The sequence below is a fragment of the Chiloscyllium punctatum genome, chromosome 39 (assembly GCF_047496795.1).
Source record: "Chiloscyllium punctatum isolate Juve2018m chromosome 39, sChiPun1.3, whole genome shotgun sequence".
Taxonomy (NCBI): domain Eukaryota; kingdom Metazoa; phylum Chordata; class Chondrichthyes; order Orectolobiformes; family Hemiscylliidae; genus Chiloscyllium; species Chiloscyllium punctatum.
Genome location: NC_092777.1, coordinates 38,629,192 through 38,642,034, shown reverse-complemented (window position 1 = coordinate 38,642,034; position 12,843 = coordinate 38,629,192).

The window sequence follows — 12,843 nt, the reverse complement described above, 5'->3', positions numbered from 1 at the left end:
TGAAAATCATTTTTCAAAGGTTTCCTGACAGACAATTGGCAAAAGTTCACCTATATTGGTGGGATTGAAACACATCCACAGTGGTTGTCTCAGTTCCGTTATTGGTCAATTTAACAATATGTCACCAGGATGCAACTTTCCTCATTAATGAACTTCCCAAAATCAATTTTAAATCGTAATGTTGCTGACATTATCATTTTCTACAGTACGGTTCACATCAGTCAGTTGGTTTACAATAGGTGCAAGGTTTGGTTCCAAGTTGTTATCATATTTTTCTTATCTGGTGTAAGATACTGCAAGGCTAATGATATACAATTTCTTCAAAACAAGAATGACACTGCAATGTATTTTCAGGTGCAGCAGATCCAGGTTTCAGATGGTCAACATTTCTCTGCATATAAACATACTTCATATTTTCTCCAGTTTCTTCTAGTTCGTTTGTGTAACCGTCCAAGGCTACAACAATTGGGTCTATTCCTCTCAGGCTCTTTGGTGACAATGATTTATTAGAGTTATGGCTCAAAAACTACATTCCTAGACCCTCCCTGCTTTTAAATTGATAGAAATTACATAATATGACAATTCATGTTACAAAGGACTAAATAATTCAAATCTTTTTTCAGATCGGATCAATCGTTACAATCTAATTTTAAAATCAGCAAAATTACAAATCTCATCCAAGATATTTGATCTTTGACTGGGCTGTGATAAATTTATTTGAATTCAATTTTTTTTTAAAATAAAGGTACCTTGAGACATTTTCTCTTGTATATAATATTTTTGAAAACAATTCTAATATTCCCTTAGATTATTTAGCAATGATTTTAAAGCTGTTCCGGATTATTGACCCTTTCTCCACAGGAAACTATTTTCTCGGTCTACTTTCATAATTTGGAAACCTCCGCAAGTTCACTTCTTTACTTTCCCAAGTAAACAGTTCTAACTTTTCCAACACTTCTCAAACCAAAATGGTTCTGCATTCCTTGTGAAGTAAAGGATTAAATATACCTTTACACCAGCAATATCCACTAAGCATATGTAAAAGGATCTATATCACATTGACTTCAGACCATTGGACCCAGAGTCTGTAGGATTCTTTTGTTACAATCCCTTGTATTTAATAAAGTTTAATAATGACTGTTAGTAGTCAACTACAAGAGTGCAGGACTAGTCTTATATATCCCTGGAGTAAATATCCTCTTTACCCTTTACATCTTTCCTGAACTAAGTCCCCAAAATGGTAAATAATACACCAGCTGAGACCTAACCAGCAATTTATGGTGTTATAACATGATCTTTGTGCTTTTTAATTGTCCTGTATTTATGAACCCAAGTAGCTCATATGCCTCTTTAACAATAATTACAAATTGTCACATCACCTTTAACAATTCATGTCATGAACACTCAGATCTTATTGCTCACTTCCACTTTCAAAAGCATGTCATTTGTAATGAACTGTCTTTCCATAAGTTATTCCAAAATACATTACTTCATTTCTCCTGACATTGACCTCCATTCGCTGTACTTCCAACCATTTGCCATCCTGTTGATCACAACCTGACATTCATAATTCTACTCATTGCTGCTCACTTTATTGTAATGATCTGTCTGTCTGACAACTTTGTAATTTTTCTCTCCAGATCTGAAAGTTGGTTGCTCATAAAATTGAAGTGTGTTGAACATAAGACCAACCATTGGGGATCACTGTGAAGAGCTTTCCCTTAGCTGAAAAATACCCATCTCCAATGCACCACACTCTGCTTCTTGTCACTAAGTCAATTCCATATCCATACTGCCATTTGCCTTTTTATTCCATACATTTCCATCTTCTTCACAAGCCTCTGGTGTGCACGTTGTTAAATGCTTTCTATAAGCTATGCGTGTCACAAAATGGCAAGTGCCTGAACTTAATCTTCTACTTCACATTTCAAAAACAACTTGAAGTTGCATTAGGATCAAATAAGTTAAAGAGATAGCTTACTTTACACCAAACATATACTCTCTATATTCAAACCATCAAGATATAAAAGTATAATACTGGGGTACTGGAAATCTGAAATACTGAACACCATAGAAACTCAGTCAGTTTGGTAGGATCTGTGGAGAGTGAAATAGGGTTTACAATGACTCTGCTATGACTCTACCTAAGTTCTAACTTTAGTGGACTCAGAACACAAAATGGAACTTGTATTCCAAGAAGCTTCTTTTGGCAAAAGGAAACATTAAGCTAAGGATGCAGTCATCGACACAAACTAAAGGCGCTCTCTCAGTCTTTCAAGAAGAAAAATGCATCCAGTGATAATAGTGATTGGAAAGAAATATCAGGACATGAGGGACTCCAACATTAACTGTCATCATCTCTTCGGCTGAAGGTCCAAAACACTAACCAATCAGCACTGGTCTCAGATTAAAACCATAAGCCTTAAGGGCACTCAAGTTCTTGAAACCATACATTAGTTTATTCTCCTTTATATTGGACACTACCGCCTTTTAACTTTGTACCTCTGTACATGTGAGAGAGAGCCCATATGATTTCACAAAAGCGATATGCTTGCCATTGTGTCATTATTTTTTTCAGAGCGATCAGATAATAACATCACTCATCCACTCCAGAAAACCTAGCAATTAGCTCCTTATTGTTCCTGCTGAAAACAGTTAACTCAATTTTAATTGAGGAAAAGTATAACTACAGACTAAAAAGAACTGAAACATTTTATGTTGGCCTGATAGCAAGTTTCATAAGGGGGGAGACATGAAGCTAGTGGACTAGTGCAGATGAGAATCATGATGATTAATTCATTGAATCAGACAAAATGCTATTTTAGTGTCAATAGCAGATCTCTGTCCAATACAAACCTACTGAAAGGAATTAACTGTCTCTTTGCAGGAATGAAAATAACAGTCAGAAAATTCTGCCCCATAACAATTATTTTCTTGGCACTGTGAATGCTGTATTGTCTCCAAAGTGCCACCTGCAGCACACAAGCTTACTTGTGGTATAAGCTCTACTGGACATCATTTTAGTGAGACCATTAATGTGTGCGAGCAGGGTGACTGTGCCAGGAACATCATGATTGAAATGTCAGTGTATGATGCTGATTAGAAACCAGCATTGCCATTGTTGAGCTCAACACACCAGCTGCTGCTCTCTCTCTCTTTCTTATATGTACATTCAGGAACACACATTCAGCAAGAATGAGCCTTCCTCATCAGTGCTATTAAAAGAGTCTAACAATTATTGTCAATTTGCTTGCTACCAGTTGTTGTTGCATTGCAAAATGTTTTTGGGATGGTGACAGGGTTTCTGCTATTCTTTAAATTTGTTAGCATGGACAGGAAGTGGTGTAACATGTGTCAATGAACTTTGTTCTGACTTCAAGCATTATCTAAAGCCCACTTATCCCCAGATACACATGCATTGGTACACATGCATCTTGGATGGGTGCTTGACGGGGAGTGTGAACAGAAAAAGCAAAGAAATGAACAAGCTGCTAAAAAGGGACAGCAGGAGAATAGGGTAGGAGATAACCCTTTCACAGGGCAACCTGCAGCTGCAGCTAAAGCCTGGAAGGAGGGCAGCCCCTATGGATTGCTGGCCATGGCCCAGTCTGCTTCTGGGAGGCTGGATATAGGCTGCTGCCTGCACAATCTCAGAGTCAGTTTCCGACAAGTCTTCAATCAGTTAAGTCAGGTACTTGCTACTTGTCACCTGTTGGCCATGCCTCCACTGTTCCCTGCTCTCCCCCTCCTCCCAGTCAATGTCTAGAAAAAAGGTCAAATTTTGGAATGGAACAGGGGAATGGGAATGCCAGCCAACAGCATGAATTTCTACACCCAGCAGTCCACTCTTGTCAGAGCCTACAGATTCAGCCTCAAGACAATAACTTCTCCTGTTCATAATTATAAAGTTCTTGTCTTCACTGTCCACAGAACAGATACAACACAATCATAGTTCAATATCTTATAGTAACAGCACTTCTTGCAATGCTAAAGCTTTCTCCATTCTGCATAAGTGCTTTTAATGCGATTAAGTGCTCAAAACCTAGAGTTGGGCTCCAATCTACAATCATCAACTTGCCTCTGGTTCAGACAATCAGCTGAGCTGATGTACTCATAAGCAACCTCTTTAGTCTGATAGTACATCACTAAGCAGCTTTCTATTATAGGTTGATAATAGAGTGGATTAACAGAAGGCCTTGCTCTTTTCATGTGACAATGGACAAGGCTCAGTTGTGTAGCATTGATCCCCTGTGCAGAGCCTGGCTCAGTAGATTATTATTCTTTCTAAGACATGAGACACGAAAGGAAAGTGAAGATCAAAGGCCTGTAGTGCTGGATAGCACCAAGGTTAAAGAACAGAGAGCAAAAAAATAGGATTAACCAGACCTCAAGATGGAAGAATTTGAATCTCTTGATTTTTGGGGGAAGTCGCTGTACTTACAATTTGGCATGAGAACAATCCACTTGTAAAATGAATCCAGGTTGGAAACTTTTTTTTCTTTTAGTCAATTGCAGAATTGTTACCATATTTCTTTAAATATCTGCAAGTCCACAATATAACAAATGACTTTAGTAGAAGGGAACTGCCAAGAGCCTCATTGTGGATTTATCTATAGGAATGGGTCAATAAAAGACCTATAGTTCTCAGAACATTTCAGGGTGTCTTGATCTGAAGAGAAACTGGGATATTCAATAGCTCAGATGAAAGGAGATTTGTGCATTCAAATTTGGGAAGGAGTGGAACTACTTGTGGAATAGAGAACACATGTCAAGATAGAGAGCCCCACATTAAGCTTATCTTATACACAAGATGACATGGAGGACAGCACAAACATCTATGCTTTTAGAAAGTAGAGCTGAGACATAAATTTACTCTGACATTGAAATGAAAGTAGTGAGCACCCAAAGAAAGGCTATGGCTAAGGTGCAATGGGATTAGCAATAATTACAATAGCAAAAGGAATCTCAATCCCCCAATCTACAGCACATAGAAAGACCCTTCAGCCTACCAAGTCTGCACCAGTCAACACAGCCACCCAACTATTCTCATCTCATCTTCCAACATTGTAAGTGTATTTCAGCCACATAACAATGTAGTAGCCCTAACAATGATCAATCCAGACATAGGATAAGTACTATTAAGACAGCTGCCCACTGACGGTTCAGGAAACACACAAGCCATAGCCAAGTTTGTGCAGCAGAATATTTTCTCTCAATTTTACTTTTATTAACCTTATGTCTAAATATAGAGCAGGGGAGGACAGTCAGACCATTGCCACAGACAGTGGAGACAGGAGGGATGGACACACTGTGGCGTGGGTCATCAAGTAGCCCCTGGCTACAGGGGAACCCTGCACCTCTGGAATGCACCTCAATGTAACTTCAACCATACTTTGGGCTGTAGGGGACTTTCCTTTGCCAGATTTTCAGTATTTCACTCTCCCCACTTCTGGTGTAAAAGTTTTATTTCTAGACTTATCCTACTATCACCTCTATACATTGCATCATTATCCCTTTGATCATTTAATTACTCCTGTCCTCACAAATCTCTCCTCTTTATTCTTTCCTGGTTTGACTTTCCTGAGCATTGGATTTGCATAATGTTAATATTTAACTTCTTTCTGTTCCATTGAAAGCTTTCCAACCTCTGCACTTTATTCGGAGTCATTCAGCATGGAAACAGATACTTCAGTTCAACTCATTCATACTGACCAAATTTCCCCAAACTATACTGGTTCCACTTGCCTGCATTTGGCTCACATCCCTCTAAACCTTTCCTGTTCATGTACCTGTCAAAATGTCTTTTAAATGTTGTAACTGTAACTGCATCTACCACTTCCTTCTCAGTGAAAGCATTGCCCTGCAGGTCTCTTTTACAACTTTCTCCTCTCACTTTAAAAATATGACCTCTTGTTTTGAACTCCGCTACAGAATCCCTACAATGCAGATGGAGGCTATTTGACCCATCGAGTTTTCATCGACTCTCCGAAGAGCACCCCACCGAGACCCAGAACACCACATTTATAATGGCTAACCCACCTAGACAGCATACTGCTGGGTGTTATGAGCAATTTAGCATTGCCAATCGACATTAACTGCACATCTTTAGGCTGTGGGAGGAAACCAAAGCACCCAGAGAAACGTGCAAACTCCACATACTTGTCCAAAACTGCAATCAAACCCAGGTCCCTGGCACTTTGACTCAGCAGTGCTAACCGCTGAGCCACCATGCTGACTGACATCACGAAGTAAGTTCCGTTAATTTGGATACAATGAACTGGTTCTGGGAGGAGTGAACCAGTTTTTTGCATTGGTCTAGTGCTAACTTCCATATAAGTGGTAATGTGCATTTGAAGTCTCACCAAATACTATCACGTAACTCAGACATAATGTAACTAGCTATTACTTACTATGTAATAAACCTATTCTATTCAATACGACCAAGCCTTGGTTCTGCCAAAGGCTTTGTGAGAGCATCTTTACCTACTTCATTAGAATTAGAATAATACCAAAAAGAAGCACTGACAGCAATGAGTCGACCCAAGACATCTCAAAAGGTTTCAGTGAACAAACCTCCACTATACCCCTGCACTAATAACACTGCATGGTTTCAACACTGTTGACTGACTCACTCTAAACACCTCACCATTTCTCCCACAGCAGGTCATCCACTCCCAATACACATACAATGCATGCCAAATGGTAGCAGCACCATTGTTTCATATTATGCTAGATGCTGTGACCTTCTGAAGAAATCTTCAGTTGTCCTGAAATCTCAGCCCTCTGGAGAAGTGAAGAATTGTGTTTAAAAATGCAGCAGATTAGAAGCACCCCGAGCCAGTCACCTTCAATAAAAGCAGCAGCCAATAGACGGAATGGCTGCAAAAAGAATAATGGTGCGAAGCCTGCCCCGATCATGAACTCGGGATAAAGAGGTCTTCAAAGTAAGTTAATTCCCTTGGAGAAAGGGTGAAAATTCTTAAAGAAGAAACCTAAGTTGAGAAACTAAACAAATGTCTGAATTATTATAATCATTTGAAATTGGCAGGAAAGCTTAACAAAAAATGGAAAAAGGATACTCATTAAGAAAATCATGGAATGGCAGTACAATTCGACTACTAAAACTTAAAAAGTCAAGGTCAGAGAAGAGCTTATTAGAAATCACTGTTTTTAAGTTAAAATTATTTTTTCGTGGATTGAATGATTTATCTTAAAGGTTCAAGAATTCCCCAATGCCTTTTTTTTAAAAAAAGTTTCAGTTTAAAATGCCTCAAGTCAGATGGAAAAGAAGGTGCAGATGCACAAATCATTCATATTATAAACATGCATCAATACATGGTATGGATTACATTCATTCCTTCAGTTTGGAAAATGGCCCCCTTCTACATCATCACAATTCTGTGGTGTTGTAATGTGGGAGAATAATTCTGAAGCAATTAGAAGTCTTTCAGCTTCACCAAAACATTAAAGCAAATATCTGAAAAGTCTTCATTAAAACTAAAGTTTCTTAATAATAAAGCTTTTAATAGTTCATTTTTTAGCATAGAGCAAACAAAATGTATTTCCAATGTTTAAATAATATTGAAAACTTGATGATTCAATTTAAAGTACTAAATCATTGAACCAGCCTTATCAATAATAGACTAAAAACCACTTCAAAACTTTTTCAAGTAAATCATTTAAATAAGAAAAATAGAACCAGTTAAATAGAGTGACATGGAGAATGATATTACACCTCTAAGTAGACTTAAGATTACAAATATTATAGAGGGGAATTAATCTGGACTATACAGAACAGATAATTTGAGATACAGAATTGTTTCATGAGTACATAAAAAGCCCAGAGAAGCACAAGTGAACATATTTTTTAATGCTGCAGATTCAATGGCAAATTATGAATTTAAATGACAGAATGCAAGGGAAAAGGCAAGGAGCCTTTAATAATATTGCGAGTATTTCAGAACTACTTTATATTTAGAACAAATCATTAAATGGAGAGTGCAAAATGAAATAAGAGAATACAAATGCCAGCAGAATGTCGTGACAACTTTAATAGTGGTCTTTGTACATTGTAAGTCATTCTAATCACAGAATTTTGACAATGAGAATTAATTAGGAAGAACTGTCATTAAAATGTCTGAACAAGGAAAAATTGCAAGCAAAAGAGGATCTCATGCTGGAGAGTACAATCTAGATAGTCGTAGGGACAGCAATCTGAAAACAGTGCAATGGAATGAGAGAATGAAAATTGACCTTGCATAAGAGGATCATCAGACGTTGTCAATTTTCTGAGATACAAAAACACTCAAATATTACATGATAGGCCAACGCAAGAAGTCTTCAAATTCTCTGATGCCATAAATTAATGCTCCAGTTGTGTTTAAACAAGGGAGACTACAATGGAATGAGGAAGGAGTTGGCAAAATTAGACTGGGAACACAAGTTATATGGTGGAACAGTTGAGGAACAGCAAGGACTTTCAGTGCTCGAGGAAAGTATACAGAACAACCTCAGTTATCCAAACGTCAATTATCAGAATTTTGGATTATCCAAACAAGATCTCAAGGTCCCGTAAAAACGTTATCCGAGCAATCAGTTATCCAAACAAAATACTCTCTGCCCGTCTTATTCAGATAATCAAGGTTGTTCTGTATTCCAGTCAAAAACAAGGATAGCAAGGGTAGGAAGAGCCAGCCTTGGAATAACCAAGGAAATAAAGGAAGGCATCCCATTAAAAGCTCAGGCTTACAAAGTAAGATATGTGAAATAGTCCCTCTTATGCAATAACACTGGCACCATCCCATACCATTTCCTCCACTACATTAATGATTGTATCAGCACTGCCTCGTGCTCCCACAAAGAGGTTAACAGTTCATCAACTTCATTAACACCTTCCATCCTAACCTTACATTCACCTAGACCATCTTGGACATGTCCTTCCCCTTCCTGGAGCTGTCCATCTCTATCTTCAGGAACCAACTCAACACGGACATCTATTTCAAACCCACCGACTCCCATAGCTACCTGGATGACTCCTCCTCCTCACCCTCTTCCTGTAAAAACATTATCCTTCAGTCCTAATTCCTCCACCTCCACCGCATCTGCTTCCAAGAGGAGCAATTCCACTCCAGGATATCCCAGATGACCTCCTATTTCAAGGACTGCAATTTCCCCTACCAAGTGGTCAACAATGCTCTCCAGCACATCTCCTCCACTTCTTGCATGTCTGCCCTTGAACACCAGCCCTCTAACTGCAACAATGATACAACTCCCATGGTCCTCACCTTCCATCTCACTAATCTCCAGATGCAGTGCATTATCCTCTGCCATTTCTACCACCTACAAACAAACCCCACCCACCAAAGATATATTTCCCTCCCCACCACAATCAGCATTCCGCAAAGACTATTCCCTCCATGATTCACTCGTTAGATCCACGGCACCCACCAACCACCCACCACACATGGCACCTTCCCTTGCTGCCGCAAGAGGTGCAAAACCTGTGCCCACACCACCCCCTTCACCTTCCACATCCAGCAGTGATTTTTCTGTGCCTCCAAACACCTCATCTACTGTGTCCATTGCTCTTGATATGGTCTCCTCTACATTGGGGAAATGGGACACCAACTCATGGAATGTTTCAGAGAACATCTCTGGGACACATGCACCAAGCAACCCCACCATCTTGTGGCTGACCACTTCAACTTCCACTCCCACTCCACCAAGGACATGCAAGTCCTGGGCCTCCTCCACTGCCAAATCCAAGCCACCTGATGGCAGGAGGAAGAACGCCTCAGCTTCCACCTTGGGACCCTCCAACTATCCAGCATCAATGTTAACTTCACCAGTTTCCTCATCTCCCCTCCCACACCTCATCCCAAATCCAACCCTCTAACTTGGCACTGCCCTCTTGACCTGTCTCACCTGTCCATCTTCCTTCCCAACTATCCACTCCACCGTCCCCACTGACCTATCACCATCACCCCCCAGTTGCATTTATCAACTTCCCACCTACCTTCCCCACACCACCCTTCTATTTATCTCTCAGCCCCCTTCCCAACCTCCCCACATTCCTGATGGAAGGCTTATGCCCAAAACATCAACTCTCCTGTTCCTCGGATCTTTCCTGACCTGATGTGCTTTTCCAACGCCACAGTTTTCAACAGAGAACCATAAAGCAAGCGATAAAGAAAGGAAAAATACATTATGAATATAAACTAGCACAGAATATAAAAACAGGTAGGAAATGTTTTTATCAATATATAAAAAGGAACAGGGTAGCTAAAGTAAATGTAGGTCCTTTGCAGGATGAGAAAGGGGAATTAATATTGGTTAACGCTGAAACAGCTGAGGCCTTCAATAACTATTACACAGTAGAAGATGTGTCTAACATGCCAAAGAATTATATTAAGGATACGATGGGAGATGAAGACCTCAATTCAGTTGTTATCACTAAAGGAGTCCTGTTAGGCAAACTTGAGGCTGTAAAGGTAGATAAGTTCCCTGGTCCTGATGGAGTGCATCCCAGGGTGCTGAAAGAAATGGTGAAAGTTATAGCAAATGCATTAATGGAAATTTACCAAAACTCACTGGACTGCGGGGAGGTCCCGGCAGACTGGAAGACAGAAAACGTTACACTGCTGTTTAAAAAAGGGTGTAGGCAAAAGGCAGGTAATAGTAGGCCAGTTAGCTTAATATCTGTAGTCTGGAAAATGCTGGAGACTATTAAAGAAGAAATAATGAGACATCTGGATGAAAAGGGTGGATTCAGGAAAAGAAGGTCGTGTTTGACAAACTTACTGGAGTTCTTTGAGGATGTACCAAGCACGGTGGATGGAGGAGAACAGGTGGATGTTGTACAGTTGGATTTCCAGAAGGTGTTTGATAAAGTGCTCCATCCCTAAGAGAAGAATGCATGGATTTCCGAGTATATATAGCATGGATAGAGGATTGGTTAACCAACAGAAAGCAGAGAGTTGGGGTAAATGAGTGTTTCTCTAGGTGGAGATCAGCATTGAGCGAGGTGCTGCAGGGGTCAGTGTTGGGCCCAGAAGTGTTTATGATACAGTAGACCCCTGTACCCGGGAGCTATATTCCGAGGCCTACCGTGGAAGCCTGAAACCACAGATAGGAGTGAATCCATTCATTTAAATGGGAATTTACCTTCCTGGCAGCTTCCTTGTCCCTGATTCTGGAAAGTTCCCTGTAATATGTTCAGGCTGCAGTAAACAACGGCTAACTGAAACCGTGGAAAACAATTCCACGGATATGGCGTCCGGTCTATACATTGTAAATAACTTGGAGGAGGAGACTGAGTGTAACATATCCAAGTTTGCTGCTAACACAAAATTTAATGGAAATGTAAACTGTGTAGAGTATGTGGAGGGTCTGCAGAGAGATTTAGATAGGTAAAATGAGTGGGCAAGGGCCTGGCAGATGGAGTACAATGTTGGTAAATGGGAGGTTATCCACTTTGGAAGTAAAAATAGTCGGTCAGAGTATTATTTAAATGGTGAAAGATTGCAGCATGCTGTTGTGCAGAGAGACTTAGGAGTGGCTTGCACATGAATTGCTAAAAGTTGATTTGCAGGTGTAACAGGTAATCAGAATGGCAAACGGAATATTGTCTTTCATTGGTAGAGGGATTGAATGTGAGAGCAGGGAGGTTCTGCTGCATTTGTTCAAGGTGTTGGTGAGGCCACACCTGGAGTATTGCATGTAGTTCTGGTCTCCTTGAGGAAGGAGAAAAAGACTTTGGAGGCAGTGCAGAGGAGGTTCACCAGGTTGATCCCAGAGATGAGGGGGTTACCCTATAAGGAGAGCTTGAGCTGCCTGGGACTGTACTCGCTAGAATTTAGAAGAATGAGAGGGAATATTACAGAAACACATAAAATTATGAAAGAGATAGATAAGATAGAGGCAGGCAAGCTGTTTCCGCTGGTGGGTGAGATGAGGACACAGAAACATAGCCTCAAGATTAGGGGGTGTAGATTTAGGACAGAGATAAGAAAGAACTGCCTTTCCCAGGGAGTACTGAATCAATGGAATTCTCTGTAGCCCATTAAATATATTCAAGACACAGTTGGATGGGTTTTTGCACGTTGGGTGAATTAAAAGTAACGGGGTTAATGCAGGTAGAAGGAGCTGAGATGATGGATAGATCAGCCATGACCATAAAGAATGGCAGAGCAGGCTCAATGGGCCAAATGGCCTACTCCTGCTTCTATTACTTCAAAACTATAAAAAGATACTTAAATAAAAACAATGTGCAGCTTTACCATAACATTTGCAAGAAAGTGAGACATTTCAAGAGAATGCACAAAAGACAAAAATAACCTTTTGACATCTGAACTAATAATGATCATTTGCATGAAAAAAATTAACACCTCAAAGCAAATGTTTTTGGAAGAAATCCTGGACTACCAACACCATGTGCATTCAAATATATTCTTATGTTTATAGCATTATTAGAAGAGGCAAGTCAACCATTCCTAGGAGTATTGATGACTCCTGTGAATTAAATGTAATAAAAATCTAACAGGTTAATGATTATCCAATTCATTTCAAACTTGACACTGCAGCGAATATCGTGGGATTATCTGGAAAACAATACCTTAATTTGAAAAAAAAATGAAGTTACAAATTTCTGACAGAGAAATTGGTAGCCAGAAAACTGCCCAAAATGAAAGGAATGCTGAGAGCACTCTTAAAATACAGATACCAATGACTATGTTGAACAGGTTGTGTCATCGAAACCAATAATTCTCACTTCTGAGCAGAAAAGCACGGGATTCTGTGGTATGTTGAAGAACCTCAGATAGCTCAGAATTCAAATACCAGTGA